At 39.9% G+C, this 12,591-nt stretch overlaps 1 long non-coding RNA gene across 1 annotated transcript; it reads left to right on the forward strand.

Annotated features, from left to right (window-relative positions):
- The first annotated feature begins 2,140 nt into the window (after positions 1-2,140).
- LOC120435862 lies at positions 2,141-10,961 on the forward strand. The gene is made up of 6 exons (XR_005609976.1): positions 2,141-2,177; positions 6,181-6,213; positions 6,889-6,921; positions 7,117-7,149; positions 9,385-9,426; positions 9,698-10,961. It is a non-coding gene; the product is annotated as an uncharacterized LOC120435862 (long non-coding RNA).
- Positions 10,962-12,591: the final 1,630 nt, after the last annotated feature.

The raw sequence follows: 12,591 nt of genomic DNA on the forward strand, positions 1-12,591 counted from the left end.
TTTAATTAACTGCTTTAGCCCACTTACAATGAAAATTTAAAAAATCCTGTTCATGACCTGTGTAGTATGTTAACACTATTGGAAGTAAAAATAACTTGAACTCCAATTTTGAAAACACAACTTTCTTTCTTTCTTTTTTTTCATAAAGCTCTGACTTGTATTATGAGTCTGTGGTCTGGGAGAGTCCTATAACTCTCTGTCTGCAAAATACAGTATATAATGACCAATGTTGGGCAATTAATTATATAGTTACTACTTCAAAAAAGTAACTCAGTTTGGCAAACAACAAAGTTTTTTGCAGCTATTTTTTTTTAATGCAGCCAAGGCGTTTTTTAAATAAACATTTCAAACTATTTACAGAACAATCAGCTGTTCTGCATCAAATCTGATGCCACACAAATTATTTGTGCCACTCCAAAAAATAATTTCTGTCCACTATGAGATGAAGGAGAACAACAGCCTGATACCTGCAGGCCTGACAACAGGAGATGTATCACTCCTATAACACCTGTAACATTCAGCAGCCGCCTCATTGTTCTGACACACACAACAAAACTATTGACTACACTACACACTAACTACACAAGATTTGCGCTAAACGTCTCAAATCTCTCACATCTCAGAACACCGCCGTCACTCCTAAAACTTCCCCCGTTTCTTAACAACTAGATGCCACGTTGCCATATCATTTTTTGATTGGTCGACACGGTACTTTTTTCGACCAATAGGAAAGGGTGGGGTTTTTTTGGTTTTGTTTTTGCTCACAGGCGGAGAGTGCTTTCCAGGTTTTCCTTATAAAACGCCGTTTTTACCGTTTCTTCCCGCAGTAAATATAAACAACGATAGTATTCAGGAAGAAAACCAAACATTGCAGATATTTTTATCATAACTCTGGTTTTACGTGGCCTATCAACACAATTTAAAAACTGGTATAAAGTCCACACTTTTTCCGTCAATTGTTCCGTCTGTCCTGCTCACATCTCCAATGGTTGTACACGTTGTCATTAATGTGGCTTCACTGCACATCAGCCACACGCTTTGCTAGCTAAAACACCGGTGTTTTAGCACCACATAAGGACGCTGTCATAGCCTGTCAGCGACGTTGATTGGCTGCGTATATACGAATGTGAATCGCATTATTGGCTGGACTATAGGATAAGGTGGCATCGTTCTAATCCCATACAGGAGCAGCCAGTCACTTACTGACTAACACTGCAAAACAGAATTGTTAAAGTTTTAATTTTAATTTCAATTCAGGTTAGATTTTTTTGGTGCGCAAGGCAGATTTTCTGTGCGCAGAGACCGTGCCAGCAGTGCGCAATTGCGCACGTGCGCAGCTTAGAGGGAACATTGGTTTCCACACCACTGAAGTCGTTTTACCTCTCTTTTCAACCAACGGCATTCTTTCTTCAGCAGCCATTATCCTCTCCTCTCCAAATAACTTCTGCTTAGCTTTCCGAGCTTCCCCTCGGTCCTCTTAATTGTTGTGACGCGTGTTCGAAACGCAGAGAGGTGCGCTCGATTTGCCACACGGAGCAGCGCGAGAGTAAAGCACGAGGGAGGTGCTAATAATCGGCTCAGTCATTTTTAATGATCGTTGAAAACCCAGATCGTAATCGAGATTAAAATTCGATTAATTGAGCAGCCCTACTGTACTGTCTCACCTGTTTGCCTTCTCACCTATTTTTGTCTCACATGTATAATATTTTACCTCTCTCTGTCAGACAAAGATTCTACATCTGATGAAGCTCCTACAGGTTAGTGTGTGTGGGGTTCAGGTGTGAATAATTTCTCAAATAAAATTGCTCAGTTCTTTGGTTTTATATGAAGAATATTTATTATTTAAAATATTGTAACGCCAGGAGGTGGTTGTTAGCATTCGTGCCTCACCAGTGTTGGGACTAACGCGTTATTAAGTAACGCGTTACAGTAACTACGTTAATATTGTGGTAACGAGCACGGTAACTAGTTATTATGCCAAAATCAGGAACGCGCTACTGTTACTGGGATTTAGATAGGCTCGTTATTCGTTACTTCGTGGTGGCTATCGCAGAGCTTCCACAGATTCAGTAACATTAGCAAGTGGTGGAGGCCAGCAGGTGGATGAAGGAAAAGGGAGGCAAGAGGAGAGACCCGAAGCGGCCGCCCGTCCGAGTATCAGGTGAACTGAACTTCAGGTAAGAAGTTATGACCTGCAGTCTATCTGGGTCAGATATAAACCAAGTTTAGGTGGAGTTTATTTTCGTTATGCTGACTTTTTTCGTATCATGCGTGCTAGCTAGCATGACGGAGTTTCTATACAGCTGTGTGGGTGCTATGTTACTGATGTTGAACTTTATTTTGTTCATACGCTTAATTATTAGAGTTGCCAACCGTGCCCTAAAAACGGAATCGCCTCGTATTCAGAGAAAACATTATGCGTTTCGTATTGAGGTGAAAAGGAACAGTTTGTCCCGCACTTCAGCTACAATGAAAAAGACACAAAGCTGGAGTTATTCTGTGTTTACGCTGCACAGCTGCCTCTTCTTCTCTCATTCTCCCCCCTCCCTCTCCTGTTTCTACTTCAATCATGAAACTGATCAATGATCAGCTGATCGGCTTTTCTGTCTTGTTTGTTTATCGCCCACTTTGCGCCAGAAAGAGGAAACCAGCGGATGTCGCGTTAAACAAGAGCAGCACGTTTAAGCTTGATCAGCTGTTGTTAGAATTTATTTAATATTAAATTCTAGTAGCAGCTGATGTTTGCTGGAGCCACAGCTGTAAAGCTGCTGGTCATGATATCGGTTTGGATATGTGGTGAGAAGGAAACATGAAGATGAAACCAGGAGATGTCCTTACTGAATCATCAGAGCTGAACAGGTGATGGAGAAACAGGTTTACCTTTTAGGTCACATGAATGAGTTGACGTTATGAACTGTTTCTGAGAGACAAATAACACCAGGATCCTTTTCTAAGTAGCTGACAGCTGGTAACTGTGCAGGGGCGGATCTAGCAAAGTGATGCCAGGGGGCCAGGTAGGGCATTAACAGGGAAAGGGGGGCACAAAGAAATACTTTTCATTCTTATTCTCATTTAAAATGTCTAGCTTTTAATAAATAATTATCTGAGTCTTACAACAAACAATTGATAGATTGATACATATATACCATCAAGACAGTGTACATCACTGTCACAACAGCGTTTGTTTTCATTCAAAGGCTTTTTGATTTTTCCTATAATGGCGGGCTGGTCTGTAGTGAAAATGCCCGGGTCGATTTTTTTGTCCCAGTCCAGCCCTGAATGCAGCTCATCTGCAGTCTGGTGTTACCTACATCTTCCTATTCAGAAGGCAGAATTTCTGAGTTCTGAGTACAATCAAAAGCACCACGACTGCAGTTTTTGTGTTGATGTAAAAGCGCACATGACGCTGTGACGTAGGCTAGAATCATGGCGGCAGTCGATTTATGGTCCAGGCGTGATTTCTCTCGTGGAAATATGCACATTATTTTTTCCTTTCTATTGGTAGGTGGCACAGTGCACTTGTGGCAAGTAAGCAAGCTAGAAGACTGGCAGTCTGGCTGGGTATCCAGTTACGGAAGCAACACATTAACAAGAGAAGTCTGAGTAAAACCAAAGTTACTTTCCCTAGTAACTAGTTACTTTTAAAGTAACGAGTAACTTGAAGTAACTGAGTTACTTTTGATGGAAGTAACTAGTAATGTAACTAAGTTACTAATTTAAAGTAACTTACCCAACACTGTGCCTCACAGCAAGAGGGTCCTGAGTTTGACTCCTCAGTTTCTGTGTGGAGTTTGCATGTTTTCCCCATGTTTGTCTCTCTTGGTACTCCAGCTTCCTCCTACAGTCCAAAGACATGCAGTTAGTGGGGTTAGGTTTATTGATGATTGTGTGAATGTCAATGCGTAAGGTTGTCTGCCTCTATGTGTTAGTTCTGAAACAGATTGTAGTGATGTTCGATTCGTTAACGAATCGTACAATACTCGAGAATCACTTTACTGACTGGTGAATCATGATTCACAAGCGCAACTGACTCACTGACTCATCCCTGTTGCTGTTAGCAAACTAATTCCATTAGTAGAAATATATCTAGCTTATAATTAAAATTGTGGGGGAAAAAACAACGGCCAGTTTCTTAACAAAAACATTTCTGCTCTGAACTGGAAGAAAAAACCCTGAGTAGAAGCTCACATCAAGAGTTCACAGTAGCATCGCTCAGCTAGTATGCTAACAGCACATTGGAGTTACTCACCCCCTCCCTTGCTGTGCTGAATCATAGCATAAGCGAATCACTCAAGACTCACTAACCCCCTCCCTCCTGGCTCACAGCTCAAATGAGTTGAACGAATCACCGAATCACTCACCCCCTCCCTTGCTGTGCTGATTCATAGCGTAAGGCGAATCACTCACCCCCTCCCTCCTGGCTCACAGCTCAAACGAGTTGAACGAATCACTCACTCACTCACCCCCTCCCTCCTGGATCACAGCTCATACGAGTTGAACGAATCACTCACTCACTCACCCCCTCCCTCCTGGATCACAGCTCATACGAGTTGAACGAATCACTGACTCACTCACTCACCCCCTCCCTCCTGGCTGGGGTTGGTTGGCAACCAATGTTAAGGCGCTTTACCGCCCCCTGGCTCACAGCTCAGTGGACATTTAGATGAGAAAATATATATTTGACACATTTAAGGAAAATACCAATAAAATAAAATAAAAATAAATAAATGTTCCCTTTAGAATTTTTTTGCTCTTTTTTGCTCTAAAGAAAATAGTTGTTTTCTTTTACAACCATTCATCTTAGCAATAGGATTTACATTAAAAGAGAAACAAATTAAGTTTGAGTGAAAATATACACTTTTGCACTCTCTGGTCAACTGACTCAGTGACTCAAATGACTCAAGAAATCCGATTCACTTTGGTGAGTGACTCATTAAAACTCGATTCAGTAAAAAAGAATCGAATTTACCATCACTAACAGATTGGCGACCTGTTCAGGGTTTATACCGCCTCTCACACTATGACAGCTGGGATAGGCTCCCTCACGACCCTGATAAGGATAAGTGGAAGAGAATGCATTTGTACATGTACGCTTTTGTACATGTTACCTCTAGTTCCCTGAGGTGTCTTATCACTTCTATGCTAATAATATTCAGCTCTATTGCTCTTTTAAGCCGATGGAAGTCCATAAACTGTCCTCTTTAATTAAATGTTTAGCTTCCATTGAACAGTGGCTTGCTGACAACTACTTACAGCTGAACTCAGAAGTCAGAAACATTAATTATTGCCCCCTACAGCCATATATCTCTAATCAAACAGCATCTTGGTTCTCTTGGCTCATCTGTTCACCCGAGCCTCAGGTACGTTGGTGTGATTTTTGATTCTGCCATGTCCCTAGAACAACACTCTTGACAGTTAATTAGGAATTGCCTTTTTCAGCTAAGAAACATATCCAAACTGCGAACTTTGTTGTCTAAATCTGAGTTAGAAATGGTTTTTCATGCTTTTATTTCATCTCACTTAGATTATTGTAACAGTCTTGTTCTTTGTTTGAGCAAAAGAAATCTTGACCGTCTCCAGTTAGTCCAGAATGCTGCTGCAAGGTTAACTAAGACACGAAAAAGAGAGCACATTACTCCAGTTTTACGTTCATTACACTGGCTTCCAGCACATCTTAGAATTCATTTTAAAATCTTGCTACTGACTTTTAAAGCTTTGAATTGTGATGCTCCTGCCTACATTTCTGATATTTTAGAACCCCACGCTCCCTCTCGCAGCCTGAGATCATCTAATCAAAGGCTGTTGGTAGTCCGACGAACACGTTTTAAGACCAGAGGAGATAGATCTTTTAGAGTGGTGGCCCCTAGGTTGTGGAATGCGCTCCCTCCATCATTATGTTGCCTTGATTGTATTAATTCTTTTAAAAAGCAGAAAAAAACTGCCAAGTGCATTAAAGACTGTTTACTGCTCAGCAGGGCACGCAGCTGCCCTCCTGTGTTTATGTGGTTGTGTCTTATGGAAAATACTACCTTGAGTTACTTTTCTGCTCATGTGGAGCACACCCATGAAACTGAAACATACCTGATACAAACATGGCAGAATTAGTGCCCCCCTGCAGGTCTGATTGTCAGCATCATTTCTGTTGAAGATTTTCTGAATAAAGTGTTGTTGTTGTTTCAGAGAGCATAAACGCCATCTCTCCTGATCACCCTGGTAAGAATCTCTGTTATTATGAACTCAGACACAGCTGGAAAACACCTTTAAGCTCATGATATCAGTATAGGGAGTGTTAAAGTCTCGGTGAGAACAGAAATGGTCAGACTCCACCAACTTTGTGTATCCTGATCGACAATGTTAGGGTGAGTGAATCTAGACAACAGAAAGTATACTGAGTATACTGAACTGCCTCTACAGTATGCCCGAGTTCATAGTTCTCTGAGCTCATTGTCCTGTGCTTCTCTGACATTTAACAGCTGATGTGAGCAATAGTTTCTAATTGCTTCAGCAGGTCAATCTCAGGTGTTTCTAAAAATGACCGGAACAGTAGCATGTCACAGTAAATCGTGTTTCATCACTTTATCGTATGTCTAAAACAATCTTATGTAATCCCTCTCCCTTTGAGACGACTTCCTTTTGATTGGCTCTCCCTCACAAACAGAAGGACTGAACAACAGGCCGGCAGAACCTCTGTCTGACATGTAAGATTAGAACAAAGCAGTCTGCAGAGTGAGCTTCTGTCTCAAAAACATAAACTTACCTCATCGTTTGAAACATATTTGATCTGAAGGTTAAGCATTGGAACTGGAGATTTCTGATTGGAAATAACAAGTTGAATTTAAATCAAGACCAAAACACATCTAACACATCAAAATTCTGTTCTGATTCCAGATGAATCACATTATTACGGAGGAGGACCTTCAGGTAGGAACAGAATGATCATGATTGTGATGATGAAGATATCAGGCGACAATCATTACGTGAACTCCTAACAGATGTTTTGCTTCTGACATTCATGATCACATGACAACAGTCCTGTAAGGTGGTTGGTCAGATCTGATGCTGTATCTCACCTATTTACCTGTTTAATGGTTTTTTCTGTGTGTCGATGTGTTTCAGACGTCAGCAGCTCCAGTTCACAGGCAGCAGACAGTGAGAACAATTTTTACATTAACTTGCTTTAGATCAGAGGTTGAGTTAGTGTTAGAAGAAACACATACCTTCTGACTAATCAGAGCCGAAAAGTGATGTACAATAATATTAATTATTCATAGGTAACACACCCCAGGGAATACAGCTCCACCCAGTGGCAGGAGGAGATTAGGAGGAGAGATGACAGGATTTATTGCAAGCAGAATCAGAATCAGATTTGGTAGTTTATGTGGTGATTTGGTGCCCTGCTATTAATGTAAGAAACATAATAATCTGCCTCATGTAGTGACACAAAATTTGACAGTCACCCATAGCTCTCTGGTCTCATTGCACATACACTACCGGTCAAAGGTTTGGACAAACCTTCTAATTTAATGGTTCTTCTTTATTTTCGTGACTATTTACAATATAGATTCTCACTGAAGGCATCAAAACTGTGAATGAACATATATGGAATTACGGAGTAAACAAAAAAGTGTGAAATAACTGAAAACGTGTTTTATATTTTAGATTCTTCAAAATAGCCACCCTTTGCTTTGATTACTTCTTTGCACACTCTTGGCATTTTCTGTTGAGCTTCATGAAGTAGTCACCTGAAATGGTTTTTCAAAAGTCATGAAGGAGTTCCCAGAGATACTGAGCACTTCTTGGCCCTTTTGCCTTTGCTCTGCGGTACATCTCATTCCAAACCTTTTTGATTGGATTTAGGTCAGGTGACTGCGGAGGCCAGGCCATCTGGCGCAGCACTCCATCACTCTCCATCTTGGTCAAATAGCCCCTACACAGCCTGGAGGTGTGTTTGGGGTCAAAAATAAATGATGGAGTGGCATGTTGCTGCAGGATGCTGTGGTAGCCATGCTGGTTCAGTGTGCCTTCAGTTTTAATAAATGCCTAATAGGGTCACCAGCAAAGCATCCCCACACCAACACTGCTTCACTGTGGTAACCATTCATGTAAGTTCCACAGTGAAGGACCATCCATTTACCTGCATTGCACAAAGACACTGCAGGTGGAACCAGATAGCTCAAATTTAGACTCATCAGACCAAAACACAGATTTTCACTGGTCTAATGTCAATTCTTTGTGTTTCTTGACCCAAACAAATCTCTTTAGCTTGTTGCTTTTCATTAATAGTGGATTCTCAGCAGCTATGTCCCCATAAAGACCTAATTAACACAGTCTCCTCTGAACAGTTCATGTAAGTGTCTGCTACTGGAACTAGAGGTGCTGTTATTTTGTGATTTCTGAGGATGGTGACTTGGATGAATTTATCCTCAGCAGCAGGGGTGACTCTTGGTCTTCCCGGGGCAGTCCTCGTGTGCCAGTTTCATCGTAGTGATTGATGGTTTTTGCGATTGCACTTGGGAATACATTCAAAGTTTTAGCGATTTTCCGGACTGACTGACCTTGAGTTCTGAAAGTAATGATGGACTGTCATTTCTCTTTACTTAGCTGATTGGTTCTTGCCATAATATGAATTCCAACAGTTCTCAAATAGGGCTGTCAGCTGTGTACCACGCTGACTTCTGCACAACACAACTGATGGTCCCTAACAGGGTTAAGAAGGCAAGAAATTCCACAAATGAACCCTGAAAAGGCTCACCTGTGTGGTGAAAACTATTTCAGGTGAGTGCATCATAAAGCTCATTGAGAGAAGGCCAAGAGTGTGCAAAGAAGTAATCAAAGCAAAGGGTGGATCCTTTGAGGATTCTAAAATGTAAGATATTTAGAGTTATTCATCAATTTTGTCTTTGCTACATAATTCCATATATCTTGCTTCATATATTTGATGTCTTCAGTTTGTAGCTACAATGTAAAAAGTTTTAAAAATAAGTACTGTACATGTAAATGTATGCTTTTTATACTTATGTATAATCAAGTGTTCATTATCATAATAAAAAAGAAAATGAAATTACATGAACAAATCATTACGAACAATTAAAAAGTCTAACAGGATCAGGAGTCTACATCTACAAACTTTTGTTTTTTCGTTTATTTCAGTTTCAGCAGTTCCTGGTATGTCCCTATATATATACATTATATGGACAAAGTACTGGTCAACCTAATGTGCTATACTTAGTGAGATCTTTGGAACCAGCCATTCTTTTACAAATGTCTGTAAAGGCAGACTGCATGGATAGCTGCTGGATTTTGAATTCATCAGCTGAAATTAAAAGATGATTGATTGATTGATTGATTGATTGATTGATTGATTGATTGATTGATTGATTGCAGAACCTGCTGTAGCTGCTCCAAACAGTGTGGAAGAAGAAGATGGTGAGACAATAATACTCTGATTCTCTAGACCAAAAAACAGTTTTCATATTGTGAACCACAAATACGTTAGCAAGTAAATGAATAACTAACTTCTTTACCCAGCAGCCAGAGTCTATTGGAGTTGAAAACTTTGTGACTTTTGAAACTTCTTTCTGATTGTTTTTTTAGTATCAGTTGAGCAGGATTTTTTTTCTGTGAAGTTGTGTGCCTTCTTTTTCTTTAAACAGTTTCAACCTTTGTTTTTTTATTTATTTGTTTTTTCTTTTTACAGATGACTCTGAAGAATTAGGGAAGAAAAAGTCCAGCTCTAGTTTGGCTAACCCACAGAACTCCGCCCTCAACCACCAGAGTCCCGACCATGCCATTGAAAGCCCCGCCCTCCCACCACAGCCGGTAATCCCTCAGCCCAAAACCCTGGTGAGGAGCCGAACGTCCAAGAGACGATCCAGGAACAACCGCCACCACATATAGAACATCAACAGTCACAGTTAGAACACAATGTTAAACCAAATAAAACCCAAACGCACACAGATCTGTCACATGATTAACACACACTCATACGACACATAAACTCACCTGAACACTCAAAGCAGGTTGACCTTCAGTTTCTAAAACTACCAGCAAATTCAACTTGGTAGAATCACCAAGCCATCTGATTTATTCCAGGGTTGAGTGAAACTGCTGTCCAGAATCCAGGGGTCATATTCATTATATACAACAGATAAACTCCATGGAAAAAAGCATTGGTCCACTCAGTCTCTTAAGGTGTTTTAACATATTTAACATTATTATTCTGCTCTCAATCAGAAGTTGTAAAAGTTTGGCTTACAAAAAAGAAATACATGAAAGACATGATGTCTTTTCTTTTCACACAGAAAAACCAAACTGTCACTACAAACCCTGTGAGAGCCTTTAGTCTGCTTGTCTGCCAGATGTTTGGGGCAGGAGCAAGAAATGTAAGAACAGGAAGAAGGTTTTGGGTTCTTTCCCAGTGATAAACATGAAGGACCATGAACTTAGATTAATTTTACGGCCAGGTGCTAGATTGACTGTATGTTTACTCTGCGTAAGAAAGAAAACGAAACAGAGCTCAATTTAATCGGATTGAACACAGCAGGTGTGAAAAATCTTCATCTTTTTAATTCAGGTGTTTTCAATTCCGTTTCACAGGTGTATATAATCCAACAGCTAGCCAGCCAGTCTGCCTTTACAAACATTTGTGAAAGAACTAACTGAATTTAAGTATACCACTACATCAGGATACCATGTTTGCAACAAGTCAGTTCGTAGAATTTCTTCCCTTTAGATGTTCTGCGTCAGCTTTACGTACTGTTATTGCAAAGTGGAAGCATTTAGGAACCACAGCAGCTCAGCCATGAAGTGTCAGACCAAGTTTTATCTTTGGCCCTAATGTATTTCATTAGCGTTGACCCCTGGATCAAGCAGACCTCGGAGTATTAAACCTGCTCAGTTTATCTGTTTGCTGTTTTTATTCTTTCTTTTATATGTGTGTTCCTGAAACATTTAAACATTTGTGATGGTAATTTCTTCTGATTGCTTCATTTATCAGATTTAAATAAAGTTAAACTGATCATGAACTGTGGACCTTGTGACCTCTGATTTTATCACCAGTCCACCTGCAGATTTGTGTGTAGTCCTGTGAAAATTTTGGGGGTGTTTTCTCAATGAGGCCATAATTCATTTGATACTGTTGACCATAATAGAGCGATTATAGTAGAGCGATTAGAGGATGCTGTAGCTATTAAAGGTACTGTGCTTCAGTGGTTTGAATAAGATTTATCTAACAGACAATTGTTCATGTAAATGGAGAGTCCTTTTCACACACTAAGGTTAATAATGGAGTTCCACAGGGTTCTGTGCTAGGATCAATTCTGTTTACATTATACATGCTTCCCTTAGGCAGTATCATTAGAAGGCATGGCATAAATTTTCACTATGCCGATGATACCCAACTTTATTTATCCATGGAGCCAGATAACAAACATCAATTAGTTGAACTACAGGAATATTTTAAAGATATAAAGACCTGGATAACCTCACAGGTCTAAATTCAATTAAAACTGAGGTTATTGTACCTAGCCCTCTCAGAAATATAGTACCTAACCAAATACTTACTCTGGATAGTATTACCTTGGCCTCCAGTAACACGGTGAGGAATCTTGGAATCATTTGTGACCAGAATATGTCCTTCAGTGCGCATATTAAATAAATAGGTAAGTCTGATTTCTTGCGTTTATATATCTAAAACTAGAAACATGAGTGATGCTGAAAAACTAGTTCATGCATTTATTACTTCTAGGCTCTATTGTAGCTCGTTATTATCAGGATGTCGTAAAATCTCCCTGAAAAGCTTTCAGTTGATCCAAAATCTGCAGCAAGAGTACTGTCAGGGACTAGAAAGAGAGAGCATATTTCTCGTATGTCTTTTCTTCATTAGCTCCCTGTTAAATCCACAATCAAATTTAAAATCCTTCTCATTACATACAAGGTCTTCAATAATCAGGCCCCATTTTATCTTATGACCTCATTGTACGGTATCACCCCATTAGAGTTGAAAGCAAAGATGATATTTTAACAAGTAATAATATTCTCTCTCATTCTGTGGGCTTACTTGTGGTTCCTATAATATTTAAAAGTAGAATGGGAGACAGAGCCTTCAGCTTTCAGCCAACTCTACATTTTTGGCTCTACAAAGCTCATTAAACACAAACAGACTTGCTTACATAATAATAAATGCATGAATTAATTTTTCTTCATCTCTCTGAGACAGGATGTTTCCTTTAATGATCAGATAAAAGAAACCAGTTTTATATGTTTACATTATGTATGAGTTACCAGACATAAACAATTCCTGAAGATGACTCTGGTGTTCCTCACAGTGTTACTGCTGGTGGCATGTTCAGGAGGTAGAGCAGGTCATCTGCTAATTGGAAGGTGATTTGATCCTTGGCTGCTCTACATGCCACATATCCTTGGGCAAGATACTAACCCCAAGTTGCTCTCTGATGCATCCATTTGTGTAACACTTACATTGAAAAAGCATAGCAAAAAGTGTTTGTGTGAATGAGGCAAGTTGTGTAATGTGCTCGGTCGCAGAAAAGCACTGTATTATAACCAGTCAACCACTTATCAGAGCTAACAAGG

Source organism: Oreochromis aureus, linkage group 22 (genome assembly GCF_013358895.1).
Source record: "Oreochromis aureus strain Israel breed Guangdong linkage group 22, ZZ_aureus, whole genome shotgun sequence".
In the NCBI taxonomy this organism is placed as follows: domain Eukaryota; kingdom Metazoa; phylum Chordata; class Actinopteri; order Cichliformes; family Cichlidae; genus Oreochromis; species Oreochromis aureus.